Source organism: Cygnus olor, chromosome 2 (genome assembly GCF_009769625.2).
Source record: "Cygnus olor isolate bCygOlo1 chromosome 2, bCygOlo1.pri.v2, whole genome shotgun sequence".
NCBI lineage: Eukaryota > Metazoa > Chordata > Aves > Anseriformes > Anatidae > Cygnus > Cygnus olor.
Window position 1 is genome coordinate 81,760,022 of NC_049170.1, and position 17,932 is coordinate 81,777,953.

The 17,932-nt window shown below is 39.0% G+C and overlaps 1 long non-coding RNA gene across 1 annotated transcript in view; it reads left to right on the forward strand.

Moving 5' to 3' along the window:
- The first annotated feature begins 298 nt into the window (after positions 1-298).
- Positions 299-17,932, forward strand: part of LOC121066353 — a 30,007-nt gene continuing 12,373 nt past the window's right edge. The window contains exons 1-2 of the long non-coding RNA XR_005817701.1: positions 299-391; positions 544-666. This is a non-coding gene — a long non-coding RNA (uncharacterized LOC121066353). The remainder of the gene's footprint in view (positions 392-543; positions 667-17,932) is intronic.

Genomic DNA, 17,932 nt, shown 5'->3' on the forward strand with positions numbered 1-17,932 from the left:
ACTGAATTATCAGGACTGGTGCACCTTTGTGGATGTATCATTAATGTGATGATGATTTATTATATTTTTAGCTTCTCTGGTTTCCCTGTGCACGTGTTATACAAGTCACCAGTGGTTCTTCTGTTGATGGATGTGAGATATTTTTCATTTGGCTGTTTTGTTTTTAGCATAAGTCTAATTTGCTAACAATACATCAGCTGTTTTTTCTTGCCTATGATTTTTGGAGACCAACCCACATGGTCAACTTGTCCCATTGCATCATTTGGCACAAGGATTCCTTTCTTTAACTCCCCCTATCTTCTCTCCAGATGATACCATCCTACTATCTCTTGATAGAAACTTTCACAGCACTGCCTGAGGAAAGGGAAAATCCCAACACACATGCATACACGTGAGTACCAGAAGCATCCTCTCAAAAATGCTTTCAGAAAGGGACTTACTCTTAATGCAGATCACACAGGCTAAAATCAGCCTCTCTGTTAGGCCTAATTACATCCCTTATATAAGTGGAGCCAGCTGTTTTTTTTTTTTTTTTTTTTCCAGCTCCTTTAGTTCCTAGAAGGATACTCTAGCTCAGTGCCTATCAGGTTGCTGTAGCCAAGGATTTTACAGCTGTACTTAGAGAAGATAATCTATGATTGGTCCATCTCATCTGTATGATCACAGGTAAGCTTGGTTTCTTCGAGAGCACTTCATCGCCCTTGCTTGTTCCCCCTTTTTCTGACATGTTGCCCTCCATCATTTGGTTGTTCTTCAAAGGAGGAAATTACTGGAGCACCCAAGACAGCTTCTCATACCCAAGAAATTCATAGTTTAGCTTCAGCAGTGACCTGGAGGGTGGGGTGACTTTTCTTGTGGCTGTGAGCACTCATCCATGCAGAAAGCAACTCCATGGTGTGGGATGTTTAAAGGAAGGAAATGTATCTCATATCCCAGTTCTTTATTATGCCAGACATGTTGGAGGGCTTATTTTGAGCTGTGGTAGATGTCTTTTTTTTTTTTTTTTTCCCTTCCCTATTCAACAGAAAATGTTTAGACAGTTTGAAGAACTCTTGTCTCCCTTCCTCTATTTGAGCTCAAGTCTTCAATTAGATGTAATTGAAAAAGGTGGAGTAAATGGCAGGTGCCTGCCTCTTTTGGAAGTCATAATTATGACTAGCTTGCAGACTTGGAATTTTGATGACTGAATAAATAAAGAAGACAGATGTGTTTGTGTACACACTGACAGCAGTATTGACAAGATGACACAGTGACATTCGTGTCTCTGTAGACCGTAGAATGAGGTGAAAAAGTGAGGGGTTTGGGCTACTTTCCCTCTCTTATTTGGAAAATGAGTATCTGTTTTTTTCTCTCCTTGTCTGTGGATGAGGTGAATTTCTATTGTGCCTAGGAAAAATAAATAGCTGTAATTGGGACTTTGGCATTCATTTCTGCTAGCTATAGGATTCCCATTCAACGTATTCAACAGAGGTCTTCTCTTGTATTTCTCTTTCCACTCTTACTCTTCTTGTATTTTCCCAGTGTATTCTGCAGGTAAGAAATGATCTTGGATCTGATTAAAAATTAGAATGTGTTGCCAGGTAATTCTGACTCCTAAAATCAAAGGACTTCAAAAAAAAAAAAAAAAAAAGTCTGATCAAAAAAACCCTTTAAAGTCCTATCTTAGACTTGTCTGTTGTGTGATATTTTTACCAAAGAGGTTTTTTTTTTTTTAAAAAAAAAGACAAGTATTTCTTTGAGTGGAACAATAAAATAGTTGGGTAACCAGGTTCTTTACAAGGTCTTCATGCTCATTCTGCCATAGCTTACCCGTGGTGATGCTGGGGGCAAAACAAGTTCTGCTAACAAACGAACTGAGAACAAGCTGTTATCTAATCTAGGTCTTAATAAAATATTGATGCTTCTAAGACATTAACTATTTTCTCCTCATATATTGTTAACCTGCCTATCATTATTGTATTTGATATTAAAAAAAAAAATGTTCTCAAAACACTGTTTGGTCAGCAGTTCTCTGTTTGTTGGGCTTTTTTTTTTTTTCATTATCTTGTATGTTCAAGATTCATGCATTCATGTGTTATCTTGTTGCATTCTGTGTATGCAGTCACAGCATGGTCACTGTTGAAAACGACTCCGGATTTTTAATTTTACAGACCCTATGAGAAAACTGCTGGGTATATTTTTAACACATTTCCTGAGCAATGTTCAAGAACAGTGTGTTAAGATAATTTCTTTTATGCTTTGTAACACAGGCTTCATACGTAGTTGGACTTCACTCTGATGCTGCTGTTGCTCTGTGGGAAGGGTTCCAAATTGCTGTGTCTTACAACTTTCTTCTCTTTTGCTTATATGTAAGCTTAAATAACCAGCAAGTAAATTAAAATAGTGTGATGTTTATAAATATGTTGATGGTATACATGGGGCTGGGGGTCTTCAGTGTGAGGTGTGGTAACATAAGTGGGTCTTTATTTTCTTGTCACTTAGGAATTTGCCTTTGTTGTAAAGACAATTTCTTGTGAACATTATCTAAGAAAGCCCATGCAAAGAGTAGTTAGGGTTGCCTAAGGAAACAGCTTTACTCATCTATTTATCCTGCAGGAAAAAAAAATAAAAAAAAAATCAATTGCCAGAGCTATGCTTTCATTGTTCCCAAAGGAATAAAAGAGGTAAAGAAACCATCCAAAGTGAGGGCAAAACACCTAAGCAAATAGTGAAGAAGAAAGGACTTGAAACAGCTTCTAACAGAATGTCTCTTCCAATGTTAGACTATTATGGCTTTTTAGACTGGATTTTTTGGAATTCAGTTATTCTCCATTAGCTCATACTTCCTTTATGTTTTCCCCTGCTATTCTACTCACTGAAATAGCTTATTTCTGTGGCTGAGTGCCCATGATGTTGTATAGCGGGGCCCTTCAAACTGAAAATACTTCTTTCCCTCAACCAAAACAAAGGTTCATGCCTGTGAGACATCTGGCTTCTAATCATTGTACCCACTATTGTGTGCTCCTTTGTTGTGCTTTCTAGACCTGCAAAGTCACATCTGCCTTTACACACTTGTACAATGTGCATTGTTTGCTCCAACAAAGCTGTTTTGACATATGTCCTGTTTCTACCACATAACTGGCATGATTCCTCGAGTAACTTCCTTGTGCCCTAGAACTGTGCCAATTTTATACCAAATGCAGAAAGTGCTGAACTATATCAATATTGTGAGGTTTATTCTTGTGGAATTAGCTCACTTCTGCCTCTGTTGGCTTGGTCTTTCTGTTCAAATGTATTCTTTCATCTTTCTTCATTAAGAGCCGTGCTGTTGTTGCGTGCTCAATGAATGTAATATATATCATTGCTGTGAGAGCTCAGTTCAGCTTTGTTGCTTTAGATGATGAAGTAACCACCCATTCCATGCACTGTGGAATAGTAATCTAGAAGATGGGAGCACATGCTTAAAATTCCTGGATGTGGAACTAATTCTTGATTACAGCCCTCCTCCTACTGAAAGCACTATAGCTAATGTATAACATTAAATTTGTAGTTAGAAAATGAGCAACAGGTGCATTTAATAAAAACAAATTGCATTTACTGTCTAAGGTCATCTTTCTGCCTGGACTGGTCTGAAGTAACCCTGAGAAGTTCATTGCCAGAGGAGCATTTCCTTCTGATATGACTGTGGCACATAGTATGGCATTTTTGTTTGTATGATTTATTCTTGCTTCTCTTTCATTTATTAAAATAAAGGAAGGCAAAACACCCAATGTGCAGATAAAGCTGCTTGCGTATCACAAAGGTGATAGCAGAGCTATCTTTGTCATTGGATCTACCTCTTTATAACCTTTGTCACTGCCAGGATGTCAGATAAGTTTGTCATATAACAGTGGTTTGAATCAAGGAAAACTGTGTTGTGAAAATAAAAAGGAAGGAGAAAAGGGAAATTGTTTCCACGAGCTCTTATTTCATTCTTCCATGTATTTTTTGTTATTTGTAATGATACTAAAATTAAAAAAAAAAAAGTCCTTATTGTGGTTGTCCCCCTTTTTCCCTGCTCCACATACATACAAACCACCCCCTTTGGTCTAGTTAAAGAGAGGAGGAAGAAAGAGAATAGTGGTAAAATTAAAATATTATTACAAGTATAAAAACTTGGCATAAAATGGACAATGCACATCCATCTATAACGTGAAAATACTGCTCTAAGGTCCAGCTATCTTCCTCTTATACAATTTGGAGAGCTGGGGACTGTGAGGTGGAGCTGCAGGGGAGTGTTAACATGAGTAAGAAAGGAGACAAAGAGACGCCCTCTAATCACAATAGTTCAGTGCAACTATTGTCCTGGGTCTGAGTCAGAAGTGACCCTCTTTCACAAACTCTTTTGTATTACTACAAAATATTTTGAAGAAAAAATATTTGTGTTTCAAAATATAATTCAAAAATTAAAAAAAAAATCACTCTTTGGATAGCAAGAAAACTTGCATCTTCTGGGGTTCAAGCAAGTCTGAAGATCTAAGTGTATGAGCCACAGAGAAATGGAGCAAAATTCGGTGAAAAGACAGTAAAAAAAACCACACATTATTCTGGTCCATATATGTGGCAGATCCACTTGCATCTCAAGTCTATTTTGTGCTGATGTGGGCTGATATGGGTGAGTGGAGTACACCTGTGTAGCGTTTGCTTCCCTCACAGGACTGGTCTGAGTGCACTTATACCATGCCTCTGTCCGTTGAGTCTGTGCCCAAAGATCCAGTTCCTGACAGCAAAACCCCCTGCTGGATGTTCATATCAAATGCACTAAAGAATGTTTTTAAAAGTTAGAAGTATATATATGAAAACTATTTAGTGGTACCTCATCTAGAACAAGTAAGGAACTATTAAAACATTGAAATTGATTATGCAGTATGTTGGAGTGCATGTAATTTTGAGTCGTGCAACATGTACTGCAGTGTAGAAACATGTTACTAACAGGATGTGACTGATATGTTATAAATGATTGTCAATTTCAATGCAATTTGGAGCTTTGCCAGTTAAGCTTTTGAAGAAACACTTGATTTTGATGATGTCCTTATGCTTACATAAAAATATCCTTTATTATGCCATATAAACTGTGTATTGCAGTAGATAATGTTCCAAAAATGTATCTCATGTTCCAATAATGACTTTAAATCATCATGGGAATTCACTATTTCCTTTGCAAGTTGGTGTTCCAATAGCAATTCTTTCAAATTTTATTATTAAATTATTCACCTGAAAGCTGCAGGCTGATTTTTTCTGTATGACCCCAGAACTACTGCAAAAAGTCTGTATTTTCAGTGGGAGGAAAATAGACTAATTTTATAATTTTGAAAAAATGAATGAGATAAATATTTTCATGAAGTGATCAGTTAGCAGGAAAGAAAGTTATCAGTCACCTCCCCCAAAATACCAAACTGGTGTGTCTATTACAGTATGCATCTAGGCACATTCAGACACCAAGTCACTCATTTTGCGCACACATTTTTTCCATGTTTCTAGGCTGTTTCTTCCTTCACTGAATAATTATACTCAATGTGATATAACACACTGGCTTAATGCAATGAGTAAGTGTTCCCTTAAGCAAAATTATTAAATATTTGAAAGTATCATAGACATCTGATGTAGAAAGCATTTTTAATATCCTTTGACAGTGATGTTTCGCTCCTAGTATTTCTGCATAGGCATCCTAGTCTTTAGGGATGAGTTGCCCCTGTTTAGACATGAGTTGTTAATAATCCATGAAAAAGTCATTTTCTGTTTTGTGTGATCTGTCGAGTACACACACATATGCTTCAGCTAATGTTAATTCCGTTGAAAAGGAAAGTCGCTCTTTGGATATGCAATGAATTGGTTCCATTCCATCACCAATTTCTGTATCAAGACGTGCATTTGGGAGGGTTGTTACTTCCTAAGGTACTCTGTTGTGTTGCTACTCTATGTAGTTCTTGAAAAGCTCTCTCAGGATGCTTTCTCTCTTGCAAGGGGCAACATCTGTCACCTTATCAGCAACCAATGTGCAACACTGTTTTTCTTTCAATACAGTTTACTATCTCTTTGTCTCATCTTAATCTCACAGCAATTTCAACTGTGGTATTTTCATTGTGCATTCTGTTATATTTCCGGGTTTGTATTTTTATTTTATTTTATTTTATTTTATTTTATTTTATTTTATTTTATTTTATTTTATTTCCTGGAACATTTTAAGAAGTTCTTAGGAGTTTTCTCTGCTTCAGTCATTGGCATAGCATAACACTGTCCTGACAATGTGTCCGCAGTCATTTCCTGTTCTAAGCACTGCCATATCTCATATTATATCGCTGTGTGTAACTCCTGGCTAGTTGTGCCAGGAAAAAAGCGTCTCAATTTGATTTTTTTCATAGAAAAACATGGATATATTTATTTGGCTTGCTACTACAAATATTCTTCCTCTAGGTTGTGACCGGGTGAATTCCAGGCCTGTGGAGGCCAATGGAAATTTGGCACTTGGTTTCAGTGGAGCCAGGATTTCCACTGAGATTTTTGGCTGTTTGGAGAATTAGAACTGACAATGACTGTTGACAAAAACCTTGGAAAAACACAGCACTTAAGAAAAGAAAACAACAACAACAACAACAACAACCAACACATGATTCAGTCACTTCTGTTACTATCAAATAATGATTTTTTTTTTTCCAACATTGTGAAAGTAATTCAAACAACTCAACTGTATGTTTTGCTTGGCACTTCTTTTGAATCATTACCTGTTGTTATTTGTGTGATGATAGGATCAAGGAGTCCTAGCCACAGATAAGAAACTCCTTGTTGTATAAACAGAGTGAAAAGACAGCCTCCTTAAGGCTTGCCAAATAGGTACCTACCAAGATATGAGGGAACATGGGAAAACACTACAGCTACACTGATCAGTATTTAGGTTGTGCATTGGCATTGCTTAGGCAGTGTATTGGTACCCCAGCAGCCTCTTCTCAGTTTTTTTTCTTTTAGGTGTCATGACAGAGGAGAATTTTACAGGACATTTTGAGGGATATAGAGGAGATCTGTGCAGGTGTTCGTGGACTTCTTCTAGTTTTGAAAAAAAAAAAAAAAAAAGAGAAAGGTGTGTGTGGATGAAACATCTAGAAAGTGGGTAGGGGAGGCTGTAGTTATGAGCTGCTGCCTTTGGCAGTGAGAATAATGGAGGTGACAGAAGAATAAGTCTGGGAAGTGCAGGGAAGCACCTGTGAAACAGCAATAGCACTAACAGCAGGACCAGGGAAACTGGGCGGCCTTTCCTCAGGAGAGGGAGCTATCTCAACTCACCTCTCCCCTTGTCTTACTGTCCTCAGTGTGGCTTCTTACCACATATCTCTGGTCATTCTAGTATTGGTTTTATCCAGAATCCAAAATTCAGAAGCTCAATTCAAATAACTATCCATATCCAGACACTCCTCTCACACCATCAACAAATACTTTTGGAATTGGATATAGCCCAGCTGGAAATAAGATAAGAACAAATTTTCTTGAAAGATTTCTGGTACGGACAGCATTTGACTGCATTGGAGACATTTTGAAAAGAGTACTTTTTCATATATATATATATATATATATATATATATAAAGAAAGGGACAGAAACCTAATTACAAAGGTACAGTAACTGATACAGTAGGCATAGGACAGGCAGACTTCTTACTTGAAAAAGTAATGTGGGTTTCAAACAATCTGTGTTATAGATTCAGGCTGATTACTCCTTCAATGCAACTTTGGTTCATCTTTGCTTGTTATAGTTGGGTCCAAAACAGATCCTGTCCCCTAGATATTTTTAAACTTTGAGGCTGTTTGAAATCTCCACCTTCATTATATGCAACTCCCTCATGTTGCATCTCCAGCAACACAAGAGAGCTTCTTCTCGGTAAAACTGGGGCTCAGAGACTGCCATGTTTTAGGTACACATATATTGCATTTAAACACGAAGAGTATAGCCTAACCTCTGTCTTTATAACTGCTGAGCTGGTAGTTCGGTGTAGGTGTTTGAAACATTCATTTTGATTTTGAGGCTTGTACCCCACTCTATTTAGATATCACAAAGTAGATCTCCTTTTCTTTTTCATCTCAGGTTCACATTGTTCTCTCCTTGATTTGTGGTACCACATTCTTCTGCCTCCCCTTCTTCAGATTTTTGTTTCCTGTCTTACTTTTTCTGATCCCTTCCTATCTGAGCACTTTGCTCATGGAGACACTCTTTATATGGGACTCTATTTTTCTGATAGTGGTGGGAAGAGGAGATAAATATTGTTCTTGTTTGTGAACTTGGGTGAGCTTTATCGTGTGTGTTCTTTTGACTGCTAAGCCATATTTCCTGCTTGCTTTGTTACCCACAGCAGTATGTAACTTTCCTTCCTTTGTCCTATTCAAATTCTTAAAAACGGAATCGATTCAGAAAGCAGCTGTGGGTTCACGATTTCTGAATTTTCTGCTTTCCTTTTTTTCTTTAACTTGCAAGCAGATTCTTTAACTTTATGAGAACAAGCACTTAGCCCCAGCTTATCTGTGCCATTCCAGAGGAGCTCAACACACTTCTTCAGTTTGCCGAGGTGAATACTCATATCCTCTCTGACCACAGCAGGTTAAGACTCAGAAGTGGTACTCTTGTGCTTGTGAAGCTGGGTGTCTGCCATTACAATGGCTAGAACTGGGCAAGTAACAGCTTTCTTGTCCCACAGTTTGGTTTCAAAATTGTGGCGTTTTAGTGTAGTGATACATTAGAAAACTGTTTTAAAAACTTTATTTTCACTATTCAGTCAGTAATAATAGAGCTTTCCCCCAAGGCCTGATCCCAAACTTATTGTAGGCAGCCACTTTTTGCATTTGATGGACTTTATACCTGAAGATATTTCAAAGCAATTTCTTTGCTGATTTTTAACAGATATTAGGAGTTTCACATGGTTTCTCTTTGGAGCTCAGTGCATTTTCTCAGGTTTACAGATGTTGAACCTGAAGCATACAAAAAGGACTTCCCAAGGACATGCTTTGGGTCAGTAGTGTGATCTTGAGCAGAACCAGCATCACAAGACTTTGGCCTTCAGGGTATAGGACAGAAAGTATAGACCAGGCAATAACAATAATCCTAATGTTCAAAGTTTTGATTCATTTATGATTCCAATGGCAAGTACGAGCTTAGGATATGTTAAACTCAAGCGGATGTACAAGTTTATTAATAAAGTCCTGTGCAATGCTTAATACTGCTTCAGTTGGTAGGAAGCCACTGGAGGTGGATAATAAAGCACTGAATCAGAGGGAGCAGCATGGCATTCAGGGATCACCTAGTGCATACATAAAAGAACTACATTTTACTGCATCCCAACTGGCTGTGCCTAATGCTGATAAGAGCTTCAGAGTCCCAACGCAGCCCTTGAGTCTCTGTGTAGCTTAAGCCTTTAAGGCACTGTTCTCAGGACTTTTTTTTTCTTTTTTTTCTTTTTCTGTCAGTGGAGAAATAGCAACCCAGTAGCTGTAAAACAAACTACAGATTGTTATGCTCTCTCGGTGGGGTCACATCCTAAGCAGTTGTTCCAGCATGAAAAGATTTCATGCTCTGTATTCTGTTTGGACAGGGCTTTTAAAATCAGATTGACTTCTATCAAATTTAGTGTTCTATCCTAGACTTTCCTTGAAGGCTGAAATGTGTATGCCTGCACCATGAGCCTCAGTTAAATTTGTTTTGCAGATCATATATATGGTAGATGGGAAAAAAATAAATATTATTGCACTTTTTTCAAAATGTTTGCCAGGTCCTTTTTGGCACAAACAGTGAAGAGATGATAGTTAAACAAGCTAATACAGACTCCTGTCAGTAAAGATTTCAACCCTTTTCTATCAACAGCTGAGAATTACAGCTGTCTTCTCTCACTGCTGGAGCTCTTGATGTTTCAAGCCATCAGTTGTCAGTTGTGACTGGATTTTGCTCTCAGAAACTGAAAAAAGCAACTTTCTTGGGTGATTTAAAAGTTATGCTTTCTGATATATAGGGAGTTCTGATCCACCTTTAATTCTTCCATTGCTCCATCTTTTTACACTGTTCCTGTTCCACTAGATCAATGAGCCACAAATTTCTCAATATATAGTTTGTTATTCTGGATGATGTTTGCGTTCCTTTTTTGTCTTTTGGGGTTGGGTCTCAACTGAAGTACCCTCTTCTGTGTTGTCCTTTTTGCCATAGATGCTTTCTCCCTTTACATGGAGTTTTTCTTGTTATTGTCAGTCTAGATATAGTACATGTTTTTTCTTTTTCCCAAGTTACCCTGAGGCTCTAATCGTATTCTTCCACTGGTTTTCCCATAGTCAGAAAATGCTGTCTCTGTTGAACCTAATGCCTATTGTAGACCTAGGCAATTTAAGCCCTTGTGTGTTCTGATGTAATTTTTGTGTCTTGAAATCAACCCAAATGCATTTTAAGGAAGTAATGTCACTTAAAGTGTTGTATCTGTCCAGACTCGTTGGGCATTATTGTGGTAAGCGTTAGCTGTCATAATACCATGAGTTACGTGGGTCATCTGTTGCTGGGTTCCAAATTAAACTGCCTTATTGCCTCCAGTCTTTTGTCATCTTTGGATTTTCTCAGGTAAATCCAGTGAGTTTCTTCATTTATGTGATCCTGAGTATTTTGTCAAGGTCTGTTTGTCCTCCAGTGTTTTGCCTTGGAGCTCTTTGCCCCTGTTGCATGTGTGTCCCTCACGCAGCGTGATTTTTCCCTTCATAAAGACTGCGAGGCTCTGCAGCCTAGGTTCATTTGCAAATATCCGATATTATTATTATTATTATTATTATTTCTGTTTGTATTCTCTGTTAAAGAACAGCTATCTATCACATTTCATTTTTTCCTTGGAATATAGCAGGCTTCAAAATTTTGTGATGGGATTTCACTTTTTCTTATTTCTGTCTGGATTAACTAAAGACTGTAAAAACCTGTCAACAGCTTCAGAACCCACTGTTGTCAGAAACAAGAAGATGCTCTGTTTATATTTTTTCCTAACATCTGGGATCTCAGACTCAAAATAAACAACTTGCTGTATCATTCCAGTTTAGTGTAATCTCAAAGAGATTCAGCTCCACTGGAGCTTCTGGGTGTGCCATTTTCCCACCAATATATTGTCTTATCTCTTTCATATGTATAGCACTCAAAGTTCAGTGATCATTAGGTACTTAAATTTGGACATGGAAGAGATGAACCTTTTATTTCTAGGTCTGGTTCCATCTGGATGCTCATAACATGAGTCTGACTGAAGCCCAAACAGACCCCTCCTGGAAGACTCAAAGCATAAAGACAAAAGCTTTAGTAACAAAAGGAATGGTTTAAGCTCCACCTGCTGAAGGCACAAAAATCAGTCCAATGACTGATGGTACTTGTGGAGTAGAACTAATTTGGAGATGCCGTAAAGAAAGCTCACCATGGTCAGCCATGAAGCTGTGCATGGTATTTCAGTTAGGATTGAGGCACACTTTAGAATAGCATCTTTAACTTCATCAGGAATGAATCAGGAATTAATGATGTAAGCGGTCATCATAGAGCAGAGGTAGCTCATATCTAGCCCCGTTTATTGCTTGTCTCACTCCCATGACTGCTTCCTGTCTATGTGGAAGACGCTCTGTAAGAAGCAACCTTAGGAATGCAGATTTTAAAAATTCCTGCTGGAGCTTAAGCCATGAAAGAACAAGGACTGACTTGTTACAGTCCAGTGCTTACGTGGCAGAGGACTGTGTTGCCTTCTTAGGTTCTCAGAATTGGGCCACTTCTTTGGTCCAGTCCAGAAAAAAAAAAAAATAATAAAAAATACAGGGTGTTTTTTCCTTTTCTTTGCCCTTTTCCACCTCTGTAGTGCATTGCTATGGCTGTTTAACAGCAACCTGTGAGCTGCTGGTTTGTGTCCTTGCTCCTTAATGTCAGCCTTGGCCAGCTGCTGCCAGGAGCACAGCACAGAAGTTGGAAGTAGGGGAAGGCAGAGAGGTATGAGAGGGCAAAAAATGCCACAGCTCAGCCTGTTGTGTGTGTGAAAGGGAGGTCTAATATCCCTACACGGGATTACTCCTTTGAACTACCTCTGGGGTAAGAGCGGCAACATGTTAGCCATCAGATAAGATGTAACAGCCAGATATCTGCTCCCGTTCCCGCTTCAGTTCCTGAGCACCCACATGAAGTCTCCTATGGAAATTTCTGTTCATTTGCACAGAAGATGTGCAATACCTCTGTATTACCACAGTTTAAACAGTCATGGCAACACGCTAAACCTGCTAACAGGCTGATACACTTGCACTTTCACCAGTTTGGAAGGACAAGATGAGATTGTGAGGATATCATCTTGGAAAGAGCTACTCTTTATGTGTAGTATATCATACAGTTGTTGATTTCTTAATGTATACATGCTTTGGTAGCAACTTCATTGTCATGTCTGTAGTTACATACCTGTCTCACAGGCATCTTAGCCATGTCTGATTTCTAGTGACATTTTCAAAGCAGCTCTAGGACTTAGTTCAGCACACATCCCAGAGTAAGAGGTAATTGTACTGTGTGCTCTGTTTCCTAATTAACATCAATCTCTGTTTCCCTTGCAGGGGAGAAAAAGCAAATAGCTACACAAACTCTTCTCTCATTCATTTATTCTGTGCATATTGCCAAACTCTTACCAGCTAGGCCTCTGAGGGCAGATACTTTTCTTCTATTTGCTATGCCGTGTTTCTAAAAGCCTAGCAGAGTGGCAGGGGGACAATTTGTGAAGTTCAGACCTGCCTGCTGCCTTTGTGCTACATGTCAGCCCAAGTCTGGAGAGGGATAGGGTGCAACAAATAGGCCAGATATGGAAGAAATGATAAGAGATGATAGCCCAAGAATGAACATTTGGGGAAACAATTCATTCAGAAAACTATAAATGCTCTAGGACTTATTCCTTAATATTTATAACTATTTCCACACCTTCTGTTTGTAATTATCCAATAAATAACAGCAAAATGAATAAGTTAAATGTCTCTACAAGTTTGCAGTAAGGGGAGCTTTGGAGCCCAAGCGAGAAAGGTCCATTGGTTTTTGCAGAATATTTTATGGTCAATGTGCCTCCACCCTTCCTAACCTGCAGAGCAAAATACAAGGTTTCAACCAAGTTAATGTAGAGAAGACATTATTAAAAGCCTGTGCATTTTGTTACTGAACTCTGTTCCTGCTTCTCTTTTAATGTGTTGATTTGATCTGTGTTTTGGTGGAAGGTGCACCATATGTGCTCTTCTGACTACAGGCACCTCACAGGTGCTCCAGATAGCACATAGCAGTCAACCAAATGGGAAGTTTAGGACTGAGAGCAGATTGCTGTGGGGCACGGGAGGAAGTTTTCCCCCCAGGTTGATGAAAGGCCCACCCCCAGCTCCTGCTGGTATGCTATAATGCTCCTGGAAAGGAGAGCAGAGAAGATCAAAAGCAAAATACTACCAAAGAGCAAAACCTATAAAGATTCCTCACCCTGCCTAATTATCACATCATGCTTTCAGTCAACATGTGAGGCTTCTGCTGCCAGCTGTGAAAAAGGCAATTAATAACTCTAAACTGAGCCCCAGATGAGAAGCTGTAAACAGCTATGTAGAGGTAACAGACCCGCTGTTTCCATCTCTTCATGCAGCACACCGACAGTTTCGTGGCCGTGTAGCAGAGATGGTGGAAAATGCCTTTGAGTGACTTTAAGAAATATGATGAAGTCTCTGCAGGTTTTTAAAGGTCTCTGTTGATCCTAACAAGGAAGTGGTGGCATTTCAAGAGGACAAGGTGTGTACTGCTCACATCGTAAAGACTAGAGTGCTGCGTTGCTACTCCCCTCGTAGCACTTGCTAGGGGTTTGAGTTCTGCTGTCCTGAAATGAACTTTCCAAGGCAAATAGGGCTCTTTACCAACACAAATTATGCTCTGTCTTCCTTCAAAGGAGACTGAAGACTTTCTAAACATTCCTAAATCACTGCAGCAGCTGGCGATGTAAACTTTGTAAATAGTGCTATCTCCATCTTACACATGTGAAAGCTAAAGCCCAGAAGGCAACACTGATCTGAGCAAGAGGTCCATGAGATTCCACAAGGATGTCAGTTGTTTGCAACCAGTCTGATGCTGGCTGTCCAGCTGGGTTCATAATTGCAGTGGTGAGTCCGTGCCTAGGTTGTGTCCACCAAAATAGGGCACTTTTTTGGCATTGAATGAGTTCCTCTGGCTCAGAGGGGAAGGATGTGGCTGAGTGAAGTCTAGGAATCAAGAGTCTTTTTCAGTGCCTGTCCTTAAAACAGAAGACCTCTATTTCACCGTCTTAGCATGTGAACAATAACCTGTTGCACCCACTTTGTAATATCTCTTTGCACCACACACAAAGCATTTTCCATCAATGGCAGGTTTGGCAGCCAGAAAAGTGTTCCCCAATACCTGATGTGTGGTTTATGGAAAGAAGGATTTCATGACCAATTTTACTATGCATTAAGGGCAAAAAAATGCCCAAGTGTGTTTTATATATACATATAGAAGAAATCCCTGGTATTTCTGAAGTTGTTTCTAAGCCACCTTGTTTCAATTTAAGATTTTTCTATAAAATAAACCTTCTTAAAAGCTGCATGTCGTTATGTTTTGACTTAAAATTAAAGGAACATTGTAACTCCTTTTATTTTGCTAATATTCCAAAAATAAACATTTTTACTTATAAAGCTTTTAGGAAAATTCATTCCTGTTTACAGTCCCAGCACATGCATCGTGCCAGTTCCAATTCTGTCAGCCAAGCAGCTGTCCTGCCATTAACGCTCTTTAGCAGCTGTGTTCTTTCTGCTACCTGGGGACCTGTTACGAAGCGTTTACAGAGTTTCATGCAGACAGGTGTCTTGCAAAAGCAATGCCGCCTGCAAAGGAATGCAATAAGAGCGACCGCTCTCCCAACACCCTCAGATATTTTAAATATTTAATTCAGTAGTAAAAGAGAAAAGCAAATTATTAAGGTGCTCCACCCTCCTACCGCTCAGGTAATTTAAACAAGGAAGTTAAACCTTTGTAAAAATTGTCCACTTGAATGGAAAATCTGCCTGCCCCACTTTCTGTCTATAGTGCTTTCTGGGAAAAAAAAAAAAATCTCAGAAAAGTCATTCTCATATTTGGGGACATAAGCTGTCCTTTTGTTTGGCAAAGAAGTACATCTAGTTCTCTGTCATATCTTAATACCAAGATATTTTTCACTTACGTTAAAATTAATTCAATTGCAGAACTGGACATGACCGTGGTCTTGAGAAAAATTATTTGGATTATATCTCAGCAGTAACTATGAATTACATTTCAACATTCATAAATGTATCAGGCAGGCCAGTTCTACCCCTCACCAAATTTTCAAATGTACAACATTTCCAGAGGCAGTATAAAAAGAAGCTACTAGCTAATATTTTAATTTGTGAGTGGCCGGTGTTAGGCATGTTGAGCACCTCAGTAAAAATCACCTGGTTACCAGGCAATGCAGAAATGAGCATGTTCCCTTGCAGTCAGTGTGGTTTGATCCTATGTTTTAGGCAAGTCTTCTTGCTGATAATGGGAAATGGAGTCAGGGGTGTTTTGTTGTTTTTGTTTGTTTGTTTGCTCGTTAAGTGTTACCCTAAACCTTTAAGAGACCGTTAAAATCTGCAAAGGTTCCTTGAGAGCCTGATGGACATAACTAGTCCAGTGTTGAAATGCTTTTGTTATGCTCAAGTACATCATGAGTTGTAGGCTTTGTGGTTGATTGGGTGTTGATTGTGGCTGGTTCTGGCAAAGGGTGCCAGGCACAGAAAAACTAGCAGAAAGCCATTGGGTCAGATTTGTTTACCTGTAGCTGAACAAATAATATTTTCCTATGTCTGAGATAGGAAACAGTCTCTGAGGAAAGGCAGGTGTTTTGTCACTGGCCAATATGTTGTCTAAGTACCATGTGGAAGGCCTTGGACAACACAAGGATCTCTCAAAAGGATCTCTCACTAATCAGAGGGTGACCTGGTGTACCTGCTGAGCAGTAGGACAGATGGGTACTTGTTGCCAGAGCTGAAGGTAGGGCATATTGGTGACATGTCCACATCAAGGCTGACCTAGAGATACTTGGACAAGTTCCAGGCCTGTTGGTATAGCTGCCCAGCAAAGTGAAACACTACTTAGACCCCAGATGCAGTGAGGCTGCATTGGTCAGGCTTCTGCTCAGAGTCCTCAGTCCTGCTTCACAGAAAACTTGCATGGGACACAAGGACTTTGGATCTCTGCCCTGGACTAGAGAGATGTGAGATCTAGACAAACATACCCAAGACTGCTGGAAAAAGTCCCTGGTTTCTAGTCTGTTGGAGAAAGGAACAGTAGTGACTTGTTTTTGTCTGTTTAGCCCCCTTCTTTTTTTCTTCAAATATATGAGAAATTCCTTAAGTATCTGTATGTCTAGCCCTCTTTGTTGGTGGGGAAAAAACCATAATAATAATTAAAAAAAGAAAAAAAAAAGGGGAAAAAAATACAATAACAGAGGAGAAAGATAACTTTGGCAATCTGCCAGGAATGAGAAATATTTTCTTATCTGAGTAAGACCACAGGATCACTGGAATTGTTGAGAGGAGCCTCTGGATTTCAGACCTCCACTCAGACTTCACCAGCAAAATCCTAATTGTTTTACTACGGTTCAAGAAGGTAGTATTGCATTTGAGTTGTATAACTTCTTCATGTCCAGTTTTCTGTGCTACAGTAAGACACCTCTGAGGATTTCCCCTTTGCTTGTCAGAGTCTGTCCTGTTTCTACCAACTTTACAAATTTTACAGCTAGCTGTATTTACATCCCCTTTTTGTGCAGCTCCCTAGCATACCTAGAATTGGCACACAGCAAAGCCAAGCTCCTTTCTGCAGATGGTAGTTACGACAAATGGAACACAAACTCAGGGAAAAAGGCAAAAATCATCTCTTCACTTACATACTAAGACATCTGCAACTGGACACAAGGACACACACTGGGGAAGCATGATGCCCCTCGAACTAGCATCTTTATTTTCAGCTTTACTTTCACGGTTAAAAGCTTTCAATTAAAGAGAAATAAACAAAAGTGGCCAACATTACTTTCACAGACACGACCAAAAGGGTTTTAACTAGTAAAGGAAACAGATCTGAGAAATTATCTTAAACTTCTTCCCTATTAAAACAATTCATTTCACATACTGCCACAATGCGTCAACTTTATCTGAACTTCCTTACAGCCTCTATAAACATGTCCTCAAAATAAACGCTGTGAATTAATATTTGAGAAATATGCTCTCACTGTGACGTTGGGGAATGTTTTTTGAGTAGTAGTAGTAGAACTTGCTTTGAAACAAAGCATTGCATTATTAGATCAAACAGAACTTAGTTGGAAAATATGCTTAGTGTGTAAACCAACCACTGCCTTAATGACATTTGTTCTGTCTTTTGGTGAGCTTTGTTGTATAAAATTGAGGTTTGGATCCAACCGTTTTTCTGGGGAAAAATTCTTACAGACAATAGGCTGACCTACAGGACAAAAGGCCTTGAACTGAAAAATGGAGATTCAAATCTAGAATACCTGAATATGAAGTATGTGGAGCAAGTTAGGGGTGGCCTTCATCTTGAACAGCTATCCTAGTGTCATACACACTATCTAAGGGCTAAAAATTTCTATCAAGATGCTCATCTCTAAGTCCCTGTAGGAGTAAACACTGCATTTACACAATGCCATGGCCTTGCCTTGTAGATACATTGAAATAGTGTTGTTACATTGCTCTTGCAGAGCTGTCTTTTCTGTGTCCCCATTGCAATCGTTCTCTAAATATAAAAGAAGGGTTACCTGCATGCCTGCCTGCTGGGCATTCCCCCCAGAAGATGACAGCAGCTTCATGCTGGCACTTTCCCAAAGAAGCTAATTCTAATTTTCTGCTTATTTGCCAGGGGAGTGT